The sequence below is a fragment of the Megascapheus bottae genome, chromosome 11 (assembly GCF_031878675.1).
Source record: "Megascapheus bottae isolate mThoBot1 chromosome 11, mThoBot2.hap1, whole genome shotgun sequence".
Lineage (NCBI taxonomy): Eukaryota > Metazoa > Chordata > Mammalia > Rodentia > Geomyidae > Megascapheus > Megascapheus bottae.
Window position 1 is genome coordinate 32,072,835 of NC_143519.1, and position 13,095 is coordinate 32,085,929.

The 13,095-nt window shown below is 32.6% G+C and overlaps 1 long non-coding RNA gene across 4 annotated transcripts in view; it reads right to left on the reverse strand.

The window, feature by feature from the left end:
- The window catches only part of LOC150056880 (uncharacterized), a 474,030-nt gene that overhangs the window by 66,167 nt on the left and 394,768 nt on the right, over nt 1-13,095 (reverse strand). The gene's annotated exons all lie outside the window — the stretch shown is intronic.

A 13,095-nucleotide genomic window follows, 5' to 3' on the forward strand; every position in this document is an offset into this window, starting at 1 on the left:
AATCTATTCTTTCAAATGACCACAGGAAACTGGGTGCTTTTTTGCATTTTTAGAAAATAGAAAACATTTATCAGATCTTGAAATTGTAGGTTAAACCATTTGACAAATGATTTTTGTCTATCTTCACTTTCATTACATATTTTCCATCAGAAACGTGAATTGTAACTGTGTTGACTTAGATTAAAGGCTCTGACAGAACACTATTCATGAAAGAGATATACTGAAGTGGTTTACTAACTTTCTTTTTGCTTTTTATCTTGAAAAGATGGGCATCTTCTACCACTGAGCTACATTCCACCAAACCCAGTTTCTTCATTTAATATTAACCTTTTATGAGAAAGCAAACACCCAGAGAAATCATAAAGTTAAGTCATGTCATTTTGGGGAATGTCACTTTTTGTTGCTGTTGTTGCTGAATAAACCTTTATGTACTATTCAACGCTGTGTTTACCAATCCTAAGGCCACAATTTTTGCCTCTATGTACATACATGTTTTAAATATCATACAATGTCTCCTGGTAGATTTTCAGAGTTAGAAGGAAATAACAGAACTCAAACAGAAAACTGGGAGTTTAATAATAGGAATACTATTCTTTCTTTATTTTTCCTACTGATTTCCTTGTCCCCAAATTGTAGAATGAAACGAAATATAACTTCAGTGTCAATTTTTTCTTTACCACCTCTCTTCTGCATTGTAATAGCGTTCAAAACTGAGCTGTGATGTAGAGGTATTTTTGTTTCGGGTTATCTTTCTCCAGGTTAACTTTAGTTTGACACATAACAGTTATCAGAGACTCGGTATATAAATGGGAAAGAAATATCATAAAATATCTGCAGAGTTTTAATAATCATGTGAAATGCATTAATTCCTTGAATGCTTACTAATTTCAGAAAGAAATTTCAAGAGTATTTGTATAAAGGCATAATTTAGACACTGATAATATAAGTTGTGAGAATTTCACAGGTTAGGTATAATTATTACTTTTCCTCTGTGATTTGATCTCTGTACTATTCCATTTAGCAATGCTGGGTTATACGATTTATAAGGGAGATCAAACATTCTTAGTACAATGCACATAGAATTTTATCTTTTTGCCAGGAACAAGAGTTTGAGTATCAAAAGAAGCCTTTTCCTAATAGGAGAAGGGAGTAAACATTGACATTTCAGCTTAACTAAGTTACATTTTTTTGAGAAAGTGCTTGATGTGATGGCAATAAGTAAATATAAACAGTAAATTGAGGCATAAAAAAATTGACGATATGAAAACACGTTTTAATAGTTTAGCATAAGCTATATATTTCTTAGTTAAGAACATATAAATAAATGTAACCATAGAAGCTGACAGTGAAAAAAAGACAGGTTTTATCACTAGGACAATATTTTATTTTAAGAAATTTTTATATGAAGAATAATTGTTTAGTTGCAGTGAGCATAGAAGAGTTGTTAAAGTTGATAGGTATATTAGACATTCAACAAGATCCTCCAGGCAAGACTGAATAGAATAGAAGCCTAGAAATGTTCAATAAATATATTTGGATAAAAGTTTTATCACCTGATAACACAAAATAAAGAAAATTTAAAATACATATGTAAGATATTAACAATTTATTATATGACAAGGCACAAACATACAAGAATATGACTAATAGTATAATTTTTTGAGATTCTCATAAAAATGTCATTTAAAATTGAAATTCTACCTTCTCAGTAGTTTATGTGTAAGAAGGTTATCATATTTGTAAGAAAAGTAAAATATGTCTAAAACAAGGAATGCATATACACTGAAATGTTCAGTCTAATGAAGAAAAAAAACGAGAACTAGAAGAAACCAAAACCTCTACAAGAGTCAATACAATTTCAATTAAACAAATACTTAAGTATGTTAAATTTGAAGATTGTATATCATGAATGAATTTTTCACATATAATTAATATTTTAACTATCTGATAGAAAACCTATGCTAAAAAGTAACAAGCAAATGCAAATCCTGATTCAATAACTCATGGAATAAACTTAGAGCAGTTCTAAACAACATGTTTATGTAAACATTCCATTTTCATCTGAATGTGCTTCCTAGCAGTGCTTCAGATGTGTCATTTTTCCTACCCTTTTTATTCACTTCATTTTTAGTATGTAGAAAATGAAACCAATAAACCAATAAAGCAAAATTAAAGAAATACCCATACTAATATTTTAAGTAATTCTATAATATAAATTGAATGTTGATAATTATCAATGGGTTATATACCCAAATTTTTACATTATATTGCTTGTTGATTATCTAATTTTGAGCCTATTCTCATTAAGACCTAGAAGAACCAACTTCTACCTTTCTCATTGGCTGAATGATCACATTTTGACCTCATTGAACACCACAATGTAACTTGTGCTTGTCATAGATACTTCTTTGCAATTTCAGGCAAAGTATTTCAACATTCATCAAAAGCCACATTACAAACAAGAGGCCATCTTCCTAAAATAATCTTTCACTTATCTGCTTTAAATAACTTTTATGTCTGCTTACAAGTTAGAGACATATAAGTCTAATTTAAAAGTTTGATGTTGTAACTAATATTTTATATTAAACCCAAGGGGTACTCCATTTCAGATCAACAGAGCTAATTTTGAGTGTCTCACTAATGAAGATTTAATGAGGAACAAAGTAGTACCAGAAAAAAAAACCTACCTTACTCTAATTGATATCATATTTAATCTTTATAGTATGGTTATATCATCACCTTCAGTATATTCTTATTATTGATTCAGTTTATAAATCATAGGTACAATATTTTAAATGAGCATTTCTAGATAACCTATTCTTTTAAGTTTCAGGAAGGATTTATTTTAATATAACAAGTTTAATGGAGGTAGAAATGGAGGAGACTTTAAAATATTCTCATCTATCAACACAAGAAATGCTAGTTAAACAGACCCATCATTCTTTTTTTAATTACTGTCCTCAGCATCTATATTACAAATAGAAAATCCCATATGGAAAATGAAATACAACAGAGCTTATTGATTAGAGAGTATGGAGTATACATCTTTGAAATAATATTACAGTATTGAACTACAATTAGAAAGAAATGTACATAGCTTATTTTTCAACTACTGTACAGTTTTGTAGCATATATTCAATGACTTACAATATGGACAATGCTTTCTTAGAGCCATGCTTGTGATGTATGATTCAATGCAAAGAAAGTACAAGACGCAGAGACTTTCTTTGCTCTTGACTAAAAGAAAGATAAAAGAATAAGGAAGACATTAAAATATGAATGAAGCAGCTTTGGGGGAAGGAATTCCTCTTGAATATTCATTTTAAGGAGATATAAGTTCATGGATGAAAGGGAAAAACAAAATCTCCCAAAGTCTGTTGATAAATTTGAATTTAAATTTATGATTGCCACTCATTCTTTAAGCCTACCAGCATTAGATTATCTTTTGGAGATTTTGTGTAGTAATCAAACAAATGTCTTGGCTGGCATTTCTTTATTTTTGGAATGTTCATAGTCATATTCAGCTTCAGTTCAACATACATACATACATACATACATACATACATACATTCTAAATTTACTTTCCTTAGCACAATATAATTCTATAAAAATGTAAGTTAAAACTAAATTCTTCAGAAAATATAACCTTATGATTCTGACATATAATACCTCTTATTTAACTCCAAATAAAAGCATATATAGGAAATTGCTTAGTATATTGAATCAGTTGTTCTCAATTGTTTTTTTTATGTTTGCAATACATGTGCTGTTCGCATGTTTTTGCCAAACTTAAAAAAATTTCTGAAAATATAATAAATTTAACATTCCTGAATATATAATTTAAATTCATTTGTTTATATTTTTATTGTAATTAATAAAAGGGTTACATGATATTTGCCAGATAGAAGGTGCACTAATTCACATACATTGATACCCTTTCACATGTCTTGGTCCCCATTACCCTCCCCCTCCACCCCTCATCTTGTTTTCCCCCCTTCCCTATCAAATAACCAAATACAAATATATCCAATATATCAGATAACAAAGTGAGATACTATAACAATATGATATAACCAAGGGACAACAAAAGAGATGAGGGATAACATAGTACATTAAGGGCAACAATCATTCATTATATGGCTTTTGTTTCTATATCCTGGAGGTCCTTTCAATTAGCTTCATACTATATGGCCTTATGTATCAAGGTTTTGCTCTATTGCAAATCTCTGCTAGGAGAGCCCAAGGTTTCTACAGATTATGACAAATGAGGGAAACCATTGAGCCTAAGTTCCTTTGAGTCTGGCTTAGTTCACTTAATATGACTTTTTCTAAGACTTTCCATTTCCTTACAAATGGGTCGATGTCATTTTTTCTGACAGCAGCATAGAATTCCATTGTGTACAAATACCACATCTTGTTGATCCACTCATCAATTGAGGGACATCTAGGTTGGTTCCATATCTTTGCTATGGTGAATAATGCTGCAATGAACATTGTTGTGCTAGTGAATTTAGTATGCCCCAGTTTCTGGATGGTTAGGTAAATGCCAAGTATTGGAATTGCTGGGTCATAGGGGAGCTCTATGTTTAGCCTTTTGAGGCACTGCCATACCATTTTCCATAGTGGTTGAATGAGTTTGCACTCCTACCAACAGTGTAGTAGTGATCCCTCCTGGTCACATCCCCTCCAGCATCTGTTGTTACTAGTTTTCCTGATCCTGGCCATTCTAACTGGAGTGAGGTGGAATCTTAGAGTTGTTTTGATTTGCATTTCTTTTAGGACCAGAGATGTTGAGCATTTCTTCATGTGTCTATAGGCCATTTTTGTTTCTTCTTCAGAGAAGACTCTCTTTAAGTCTTTGGCCCATTTTTTAATATTTATTTTATTTTATTTTTATTTATGTATTTAATATTTATTTTAAAATATAAAAATGTTACAAAAGAAATGAAACATAGATATGCAATTAAAATATATGTGATTATATAAATTTATTTATTGTTATTTTGCCAGCCCTAGGGATTGAAATCAGGCCCTGGGCACTGTCCTTGAACTGTCTCAAGGCTAGTGCTATATACTCTTAAGCCACAACACCACTTACAGCCTTTTCTGTCTATGCGGCAACCAAGAACTCGAATCCAGGGCTTCGTGTATGATAAGCAAACATATTTCCACTAGGGAAGTTTAAGATATCTGCAGAACAAAATAATGTCATACAAAAGTGTTTTTAATTGTATGTCATTTACAATATTAAGATAGAATTAATATGTTGTGGTGTGTATTTTCTGGCGCTTTTGAAGAAAATGCTAAATTTTAACTCACTGTATATAAAGATATACAAGTTCCAGCCTCCCCCCATCCCCACCCTCCCTGGTTATTTACACACACACACACACACACACACACACACACACACACACACTTTAGACTTTCACTTATTCCCTCCCTAACTTTAGGGAAACTAACTAAAGTCTATCTCTCATGCAGTAGCAGATTTTTGTTATCTATATTCAGAAACACTTGTCTGCTAAAAATAAGTCCAAATAGCAAGCATTTGTAGAACATGTGACATATCATTGTCCACACACTCAGATCTACAGTAGGAAAGTTGTAACAAGCCATTTGGAAGTGAATGAATGCAGTTCAGCTGCAATAAAACTTTATTACCACAGTTTGCCTACAAACTCACATAATGAAGCAAATTACTACTCAAATCTTGGGGTCGGGATATCCTAACTTCTGAGCTAATAAATTCATTCTAGTTTGTAGTATTTACTAGAAATTAGCTACTTTTGTCTTCATGACTATTGAATAATTATAGGAAAAATTCTTTGGAAAAAAATGAGATGCTAAGCTAGTAAAAACAAATATTATCAAGCACGATCAAGAAATATGTACTCCCCTCAACAAGGCTAACATAGTATAGCCCTCATGAAAGCACTAATCCCTTTGTGGACCAACAGTTTAATGGCCTTGAGAAAATTTGTGTTAAAATTATCTCTTTCTATGAACTCTTCTTACCACAACTGAACAACCCCTTCTCCATTAAGAACTCCCCAGGAAATACACTACATGGTACCAGTTGACCTATAAGCATGTAGGCCAACAACCAAGAATTGAAAGTACTCAAATCACCAGCTAGAATCCACTCTACTTCTGTAAGTTGATTTCCCTTAATGTTTTGTCACAGCATCTAACAGCAGACATAATATAAATTTAACATGTCTATAATCTTAGTACTGAGACAGCTGATTGAATGCATGCAAATAAACAAATGGAGAAATAAATAATAATTTCCTTTTGCCTCCCCACCTCCCACCTTACTTTTGCCTAGGTAAAATTTGCCACATGAGCAAATACTAGGCTACTTCCCAGCATTGCTAGGTTTCAACATCCCTCACCCCCAACCGTCCATCTATATCATGTTTTTGCTTTGTTTTATCAATACATTTAAATTCACATATTGAAAAGGAACAATTTCATATTTGCAATTTGAAACCCTGCATCAAAATAAGAACATTCTAAGTTATCAAATTTTATTTTTGTATGGAATTAGTTTACAGTATTTCATAAGAGAACTTATGAGAACTATAAAAGTTGTAAAGTAATAGAATTATTGAGCTTAGTATATTTTTTACTGGTTGATCATTTTATGACTGGAATATACTCTGGTAATGATTGCCTCTGGCCCTAAAGAATTGAGGCCAACTTAAGGTTACAAAATTATGAATGATTCACTATATACCATGATGGTAACATTGTCCATAAAGATTTTCAATATCTACCAAATAGAATTTTAAACTAGAAAATTTTGTTAGGCTTACAATTCACTAAAATTGTTAAAAAATGTCTTTTAATGTATTATTCATTTACAATCCAAATGAGCTATCTAAAAATAGCATGCAATAATCAGTATGATAGTTTCCTTGGATCTGTACTGCCTAATAAATTTATATATATATATGTATATATATATATATAGTGAAAGATCTGTATTCATTTACTTAAATTAGTGAAATATATAAAATTTATTATGCTACTATTTTTAATCTCTTTTCTTTATGATTCAATAAGCTGTTGCTTTTTATCAAAAATAATTTCAAATCCCTAACAACATGTACAAGCTATCCTTCTAAACACCTCTGTTCCATGAGAAAGAATCCAGATTTCTGTCCTGTATCATTTGTGACTAAAATTTAAATAAGTAGAATGTCAATTTATTGGGGATAGGGGGAGGGAGATGGGGACAAAACATGAAAAGGGGTATCAATATGTGTGAAGTAATGCACCTTCTATCTGGCGAATATAACTGTAACCCTTCTATTAATTACAATAAAAAAGAATGTCAATTTATCAAAATAGCATTCCCAAATTAGAAAAGGTTATATGGATTAATTATGTTCATGCTATGTCATAGTAAGGTTTTATTTTTCATCTATTAATTTACAGGCTAAGGTTAAAGTCAGTAAAAGGAACGTGAGTATTCTAGAATCTCTGATATTACATGAAAACCAGCCTACACAAGGAACACAGAATTCTTAAAGGTTAAAAGCACTCTTTTGAGATTACATATTCTGAACTTTAGAAGTTTATTAATTTAAAAAGAGTATCCATATAATGAATGATTGTTGTCCTTAAGGTGCTATGTTATCTCTCATCTCTTTTGTTGTCCCTTGGTTATCTCATATTGTTACAGTATCTCACTTTGTTACCTGATATATCAGATATATTTGTATTTGGTTATTTGAAATTGGATAGGGAAGGGTGGAAAACAAGATGAGGGATGGGGGTGAGGGGAGGGAAATGGGGACCAAGACATGTGAAAGGGTATCAATGTATGTGAATTAATGCACCTGCTATCTGGCAAATATCATGTAACCTTTCTATTAATTACAATAAAAATATATGAAAAAAAAACACTGTGTTTTGGCACTATGTTTTCAATGTGGTATTCATATATAATAATGCAATGAGATATCACCCATGTTCATATGCACACTATACTGAAATATGTTGTCAGATGAAAAAGACTTATCACCATGCATCTCTTCATGGTGACAGGTCACATCAAGGCTTATGTGTAAAAGTTTTAACATGAAAGTAAAGTAGTTTCTTAACTCCAGTAGGATAGAGTGGTATAAAACATGCACAAAAAAGAAACGTCTGGAACTATGTATTGGTCATTCATACTGTATCTTACTCTGTAGGCTCAGACATGGAGGATGGTGATTCAAATCCAATGAAGGCAGAAAAGTATGCAGGACTTCGTATCTAGATCAGCTAAAAGTTGAGCTGGAATTATGGCTCAAGTGATAGAGCATTTTAGAGCAGGGCAGTTGAACAAGTGCATAAGGCACTAAGTAATAGTCCCATTACTATGTACTTGTGTATAAGCAAACACACACAGAAATGTTTGGAATAACATCTGTCAACAACTGAAAGTACAAGTTATGACTCTTCTACCTCTTCAAAACTGAGAGCATTTTCATATGCAGACAACCTCAACTTCATTTACTACATTTCTCAAACTTTCTTTCAGTTACATTGTTGCATAAAATGTCAAGAAATGTCACATTCTTGTATTTATAGGATTTACTTATACCTGGAAGAAAAGTAATTAGAAATATTCATATAACTTTGAGGCTAAAGTATGGCATGAACAATTGTTTTGAAACTTACTTCTCCAGTATTGCGTGATTTGTCTTACATAGTTTTAATTTAATACAAAGAAATTTGATTAAGGGAGAGGCACAGTAAAAAAAAAAATACCTGTAATTTCAACTACAAGGGAGGTGAAGTTTTGTAGAATGACAGTTTGAGGATAGCCAAGAAAATGAGAAAAAACTCCATTGCCTGGTGGACATAGGTAGAAAGAGGATTAAGATGAATGCAGGAGAAATTCTGGGACACACACACACACATGCACACGCACATGCCAACTTAAAAGGGCTATGGCTTAGGTGGTAGAAATCTTTAAAATGTCAGTATTTATGTCAAACCCAGCAACATCTCTCTAAAACAGATAGATAGATAGATAGATAGATAGATAGATAGATAGATAGATAGATAGATAGATAGATGATATGCAGGCAAGCAGGCAGACAGACAGAGCCTGATTAATTTGTGGAAATAATTGGTGTGATGATGGAATAAAGATTGCATACCTTGACATCCACATGTCATTAAGACTTGGAAAAAGTTATTTATTCTTCTTACTATTGATAATATAAATATTTTACTGCTTCCTGCATTCTAGACTTTCTCTGATATGCAATGAAATTGTTGGTATTATGAACCTATGTCTAGGTATGGGTTTATTCATTAGTGTTTAAGTATATATTCTTGAGCACAAATCTCCTATTTTGTCAATGCTAAGTGAATATTAAAGTAGATATGGATATAGTAGAACAGACAAAAAGAACAAATTCAGTTTTCACATATCTCATAGATATGTAGTAGTAGAGCAAATGCTTATTTTACTTCCCAGTAATTACTGTTAAATCATTCTCAAGATTTTATATCAGAGTTGGAATTGATTAGTATAATGACAAAAGTATTTTATAAATAGACAATTTCTCTCACATTACCAGAACTAAGTGTGTCTCTGCATAATGAAAGGAATATTTAGGCCACAGATAAGGAAATTTGCTGATGAAATTTCATTCGCACTGATAGTTCTTTTTCAGCTTTAAAGAAAAAAAAATCTGTTAAAAAGTTAGTCACTGATGGTTTATGCTACAATCAGATAATGCTAACTTCTCAAGAAGCTGAGACCTGGAAGATTATAATTTAAAGACAGCCCAGGCAGCTGTGAGCTGATAGCCCAACCTATAATCCTAGCTACTCAGCAGGGTGAGATATGAGGTTGTGGTTCAAAGTCAGCAGGGTAGGTAAGTCCATGACACTCTTATATTCAATAAACTACTGAGAAAATAGCAGAAGTAGAGCTGTAGCTCAAGTGGTGCAGCATTAACCTTGAGCATGAAGAGGCTCAGGAACAGTGATCAGACCCTGAGTTCAAGCTCCACAATCCCCACTTATCTATCTATATGTGTACATATATAGCATGTATTTATGTATGTATGTATCTATGCGTCTATCAATCTATCCATCCATCTGTGTATGTAAGTATATATGAATGTATGTATCCATCCATTCATCTATCTGTCAGACCAAGCAGAAAAGTGTTTAGATTTTATATATAGATTCTGTATCTAATTAAACCAGGAAAATGCCAGACTGGAGACATGGCTCAAGAGATAGAGCCTATAACACAAGGTCCTGAGTTCAATCCTGGTGAACTCTCTCAAACACACACACACACACACACACACACACACATACACACACACACACACACACACACACCATGTGTTTTACTTGTTTGTTTGTTTGTTTGACTTTTGTTTTGTTTTGTTTTGTGGGTCACAGGGCTTGCACTTGGCCTTGGTGCTGTCCCTGAGCTCTTCAGCTACCACATTATCTCTGGATCTCAGCATTATCTCAGATTTCCTAAGCTTGAGTCTACCGACCTACCCTTGAGCCAAGCCCCACTTCCCATTTTCTAGAGATTAATTGGATTTAAGGGTCTCAGGTCCTTTTGTGCTAGACTGGCTTTGAACCTTGATCCTCAGATCTCAGCCTCCTGAGTAGCTAGGATTGCAGGTGTGAGCCATGGAGCCCAGCTTCCCATTTCTTTTTTTTTTTAAGTTTAAGAAGCCTATTCAATATTTTAAATAAGAGATTCTGAAGTGAAGATTCTCAATGTCAAAGAGATTTCATTCAGAAGGTGATAAATACATGTATGAGATAAATACATTTCTGACTTGTTAGGAGATTACAAAGGTACTGTGGCTAGGTTTTATGAATTAAGAAGTTTACCTCATCATTCCAAGAAATGTATTGTTTGAAAATACAATGTCCTTATCTTGCACCCATGCAGGATTTCTCTCTCCTCAAAGCACAATCAAAATGGAGCACGCAGGCCTTGTGTCAGATCCTTCCTAGTTGGTAATATGGAGAGGAGGGAGTATTCCTACTTTGGTTGAATACAAAAAGGAAGTAATCATCTGGCATTAATTGAAACAAAGCCTACACTACAGAGAAAATAAAAATGCACTTGTCTTTTCCATTGCAGAGTTGAATATTTACACTGCTCTTTCATCAGCAAAAAAACACGTATCTCACACCTGCTGTGTTTTCTGTTTCTGTTGAACCTCTACCTAATTAACAACCATTAAGATTCACACCTGTGGTGGCTTTAGCCTTTGCTCCCACTCAGAGCTGTGTTTCTTAACCCTTCTTTTTGCCTAGATTGTATGAATAATCACTTTCCTTACCAGCTCAGTCTTTAAAAGAGAACTGCCTTTGGAATTTGCTTGCATTCAAAGTCAGTCTTGAATTCAGCACAGCTGGGAACCCCGAAGTGGGATTGTTTTTCTGGAATAAGACTTGAACAGGTGGTAGTCCCACCTGCTGCAAGTCTTTCAATTTTTGTTGGCTCAGAACTGTTCTTGGACTGGTATTTGAAATATTCTCTTGCATCAAAAGCAACAGACGAAGAGAAAATAGACCACATTCCTTTTTTCTTTTTTCTTTTTTTGTGTGTGTGTGTTGTTACTAATGGTCTTATTACAGACATTTTTCTGGTAGGTAATTGCAGGCATATTGAAATAAATGAGTGCATTGCTTTCTGAACGAGGTGTCAGAGGAAGAAACCGAACAAATAGGAACATAGCCTGGATAGTTTATTTTGAACACTAAAGAAGATTTACCCAATCGAACTAAGTGTCTTATTTTCCTCTTGGCAAAGTTGGCCAAACTATTTGTAGCTACTAGTAAAAACATTTCTACAGAGTTTCTTTTACACCAAAGAAAGCACTTGGCCACTTTATAATTTAAGTTGTACTGGTTCTGCTTTTTTTTTTTCCCTTAATGTTTTGGCTCCTTTGTGTGTGTGAGAGAGAGTGTGTGTGTGTATGTATATGTGTGTGTGTGTGTGCAGTAGGGTAGTAGGAAAACACAAATGGACCTAAAAATACTAGTAGTACTTTAGTTGAAGGCTTTTATGGACACAGCAAAAGATCACAGTCATTCAGTCATAACTACAACTTGCAATGTAAGTTAGGGTTACTTTTATATTGAACAAAAGAAATGAAAACAATCACTAAAGATGTTTTTCTTTTTTGTTTCCCTTTTATTTTGTTGTCTAAGAGTTTTCAGTGAACTACATAAAGCTGTCAGTTCTGCCTAGGTTTTGCTCAACAAATATATAATGCTTTTTCTGCATTGACTTATAAAGTTCACAATATATGGTTGTTATCTATAATATTTTATTGTTTTATTTTTATATGTTTATACATATGTATTAAGTATATGTGTTTGCATGTATTTGTTAATTAAAATGCATCAGTAAAATTCAGAACTGAGTATGGAGCTCAGTGGTAGAGCACTTGCCTCCTATGACAAAGCACTGAGATTCATCTCGTGATTTAGGCAATTGTGCTCTAGTTATTCTTTAATTTTTCATTTCTATGTTTTTCATTTCTCTGTCTGTCATTATAACATTAGAGGCAAAGAACAGGAAAAGCATATATTATATGACTGACTGAAAATGTTGAAAACAGAGATGATGTAAGAAAAGATGAAGGAAAGTAGGTATTTGGACATTGAAGACTAAAGATTATGGTCTAATTAATGTTTTCCAGAAATATGATTACATATCACTTTGAATATCTTTAGTAATTATTCAATTTACATTGTAATTATCTACTTTATTTAATAATTCAAAAATCCCATCAAAGTATGTAACACCTAATGCAAAGAAAATCTTCTGAGCATGAATCTGTGCAATTACGTTAATTATTCTTTTATATTATTGTTGTCCTTTATGTTTAATATAACAAATATAGCTACTTTGATTTTTTAAGTTAAATCACCAGGGGATTTTATCTATAGACATAAATCTTTATGGAAAAAAATATTGAATTATCATGGACTCTCTAAAAAGTACTATTTAAGATAGTACTAGGAGGAAACAGGCAAGAGTACAATTGCAACCAATTTTTCCCAGTTGAACTTCAGGATAGAAAAAAATGA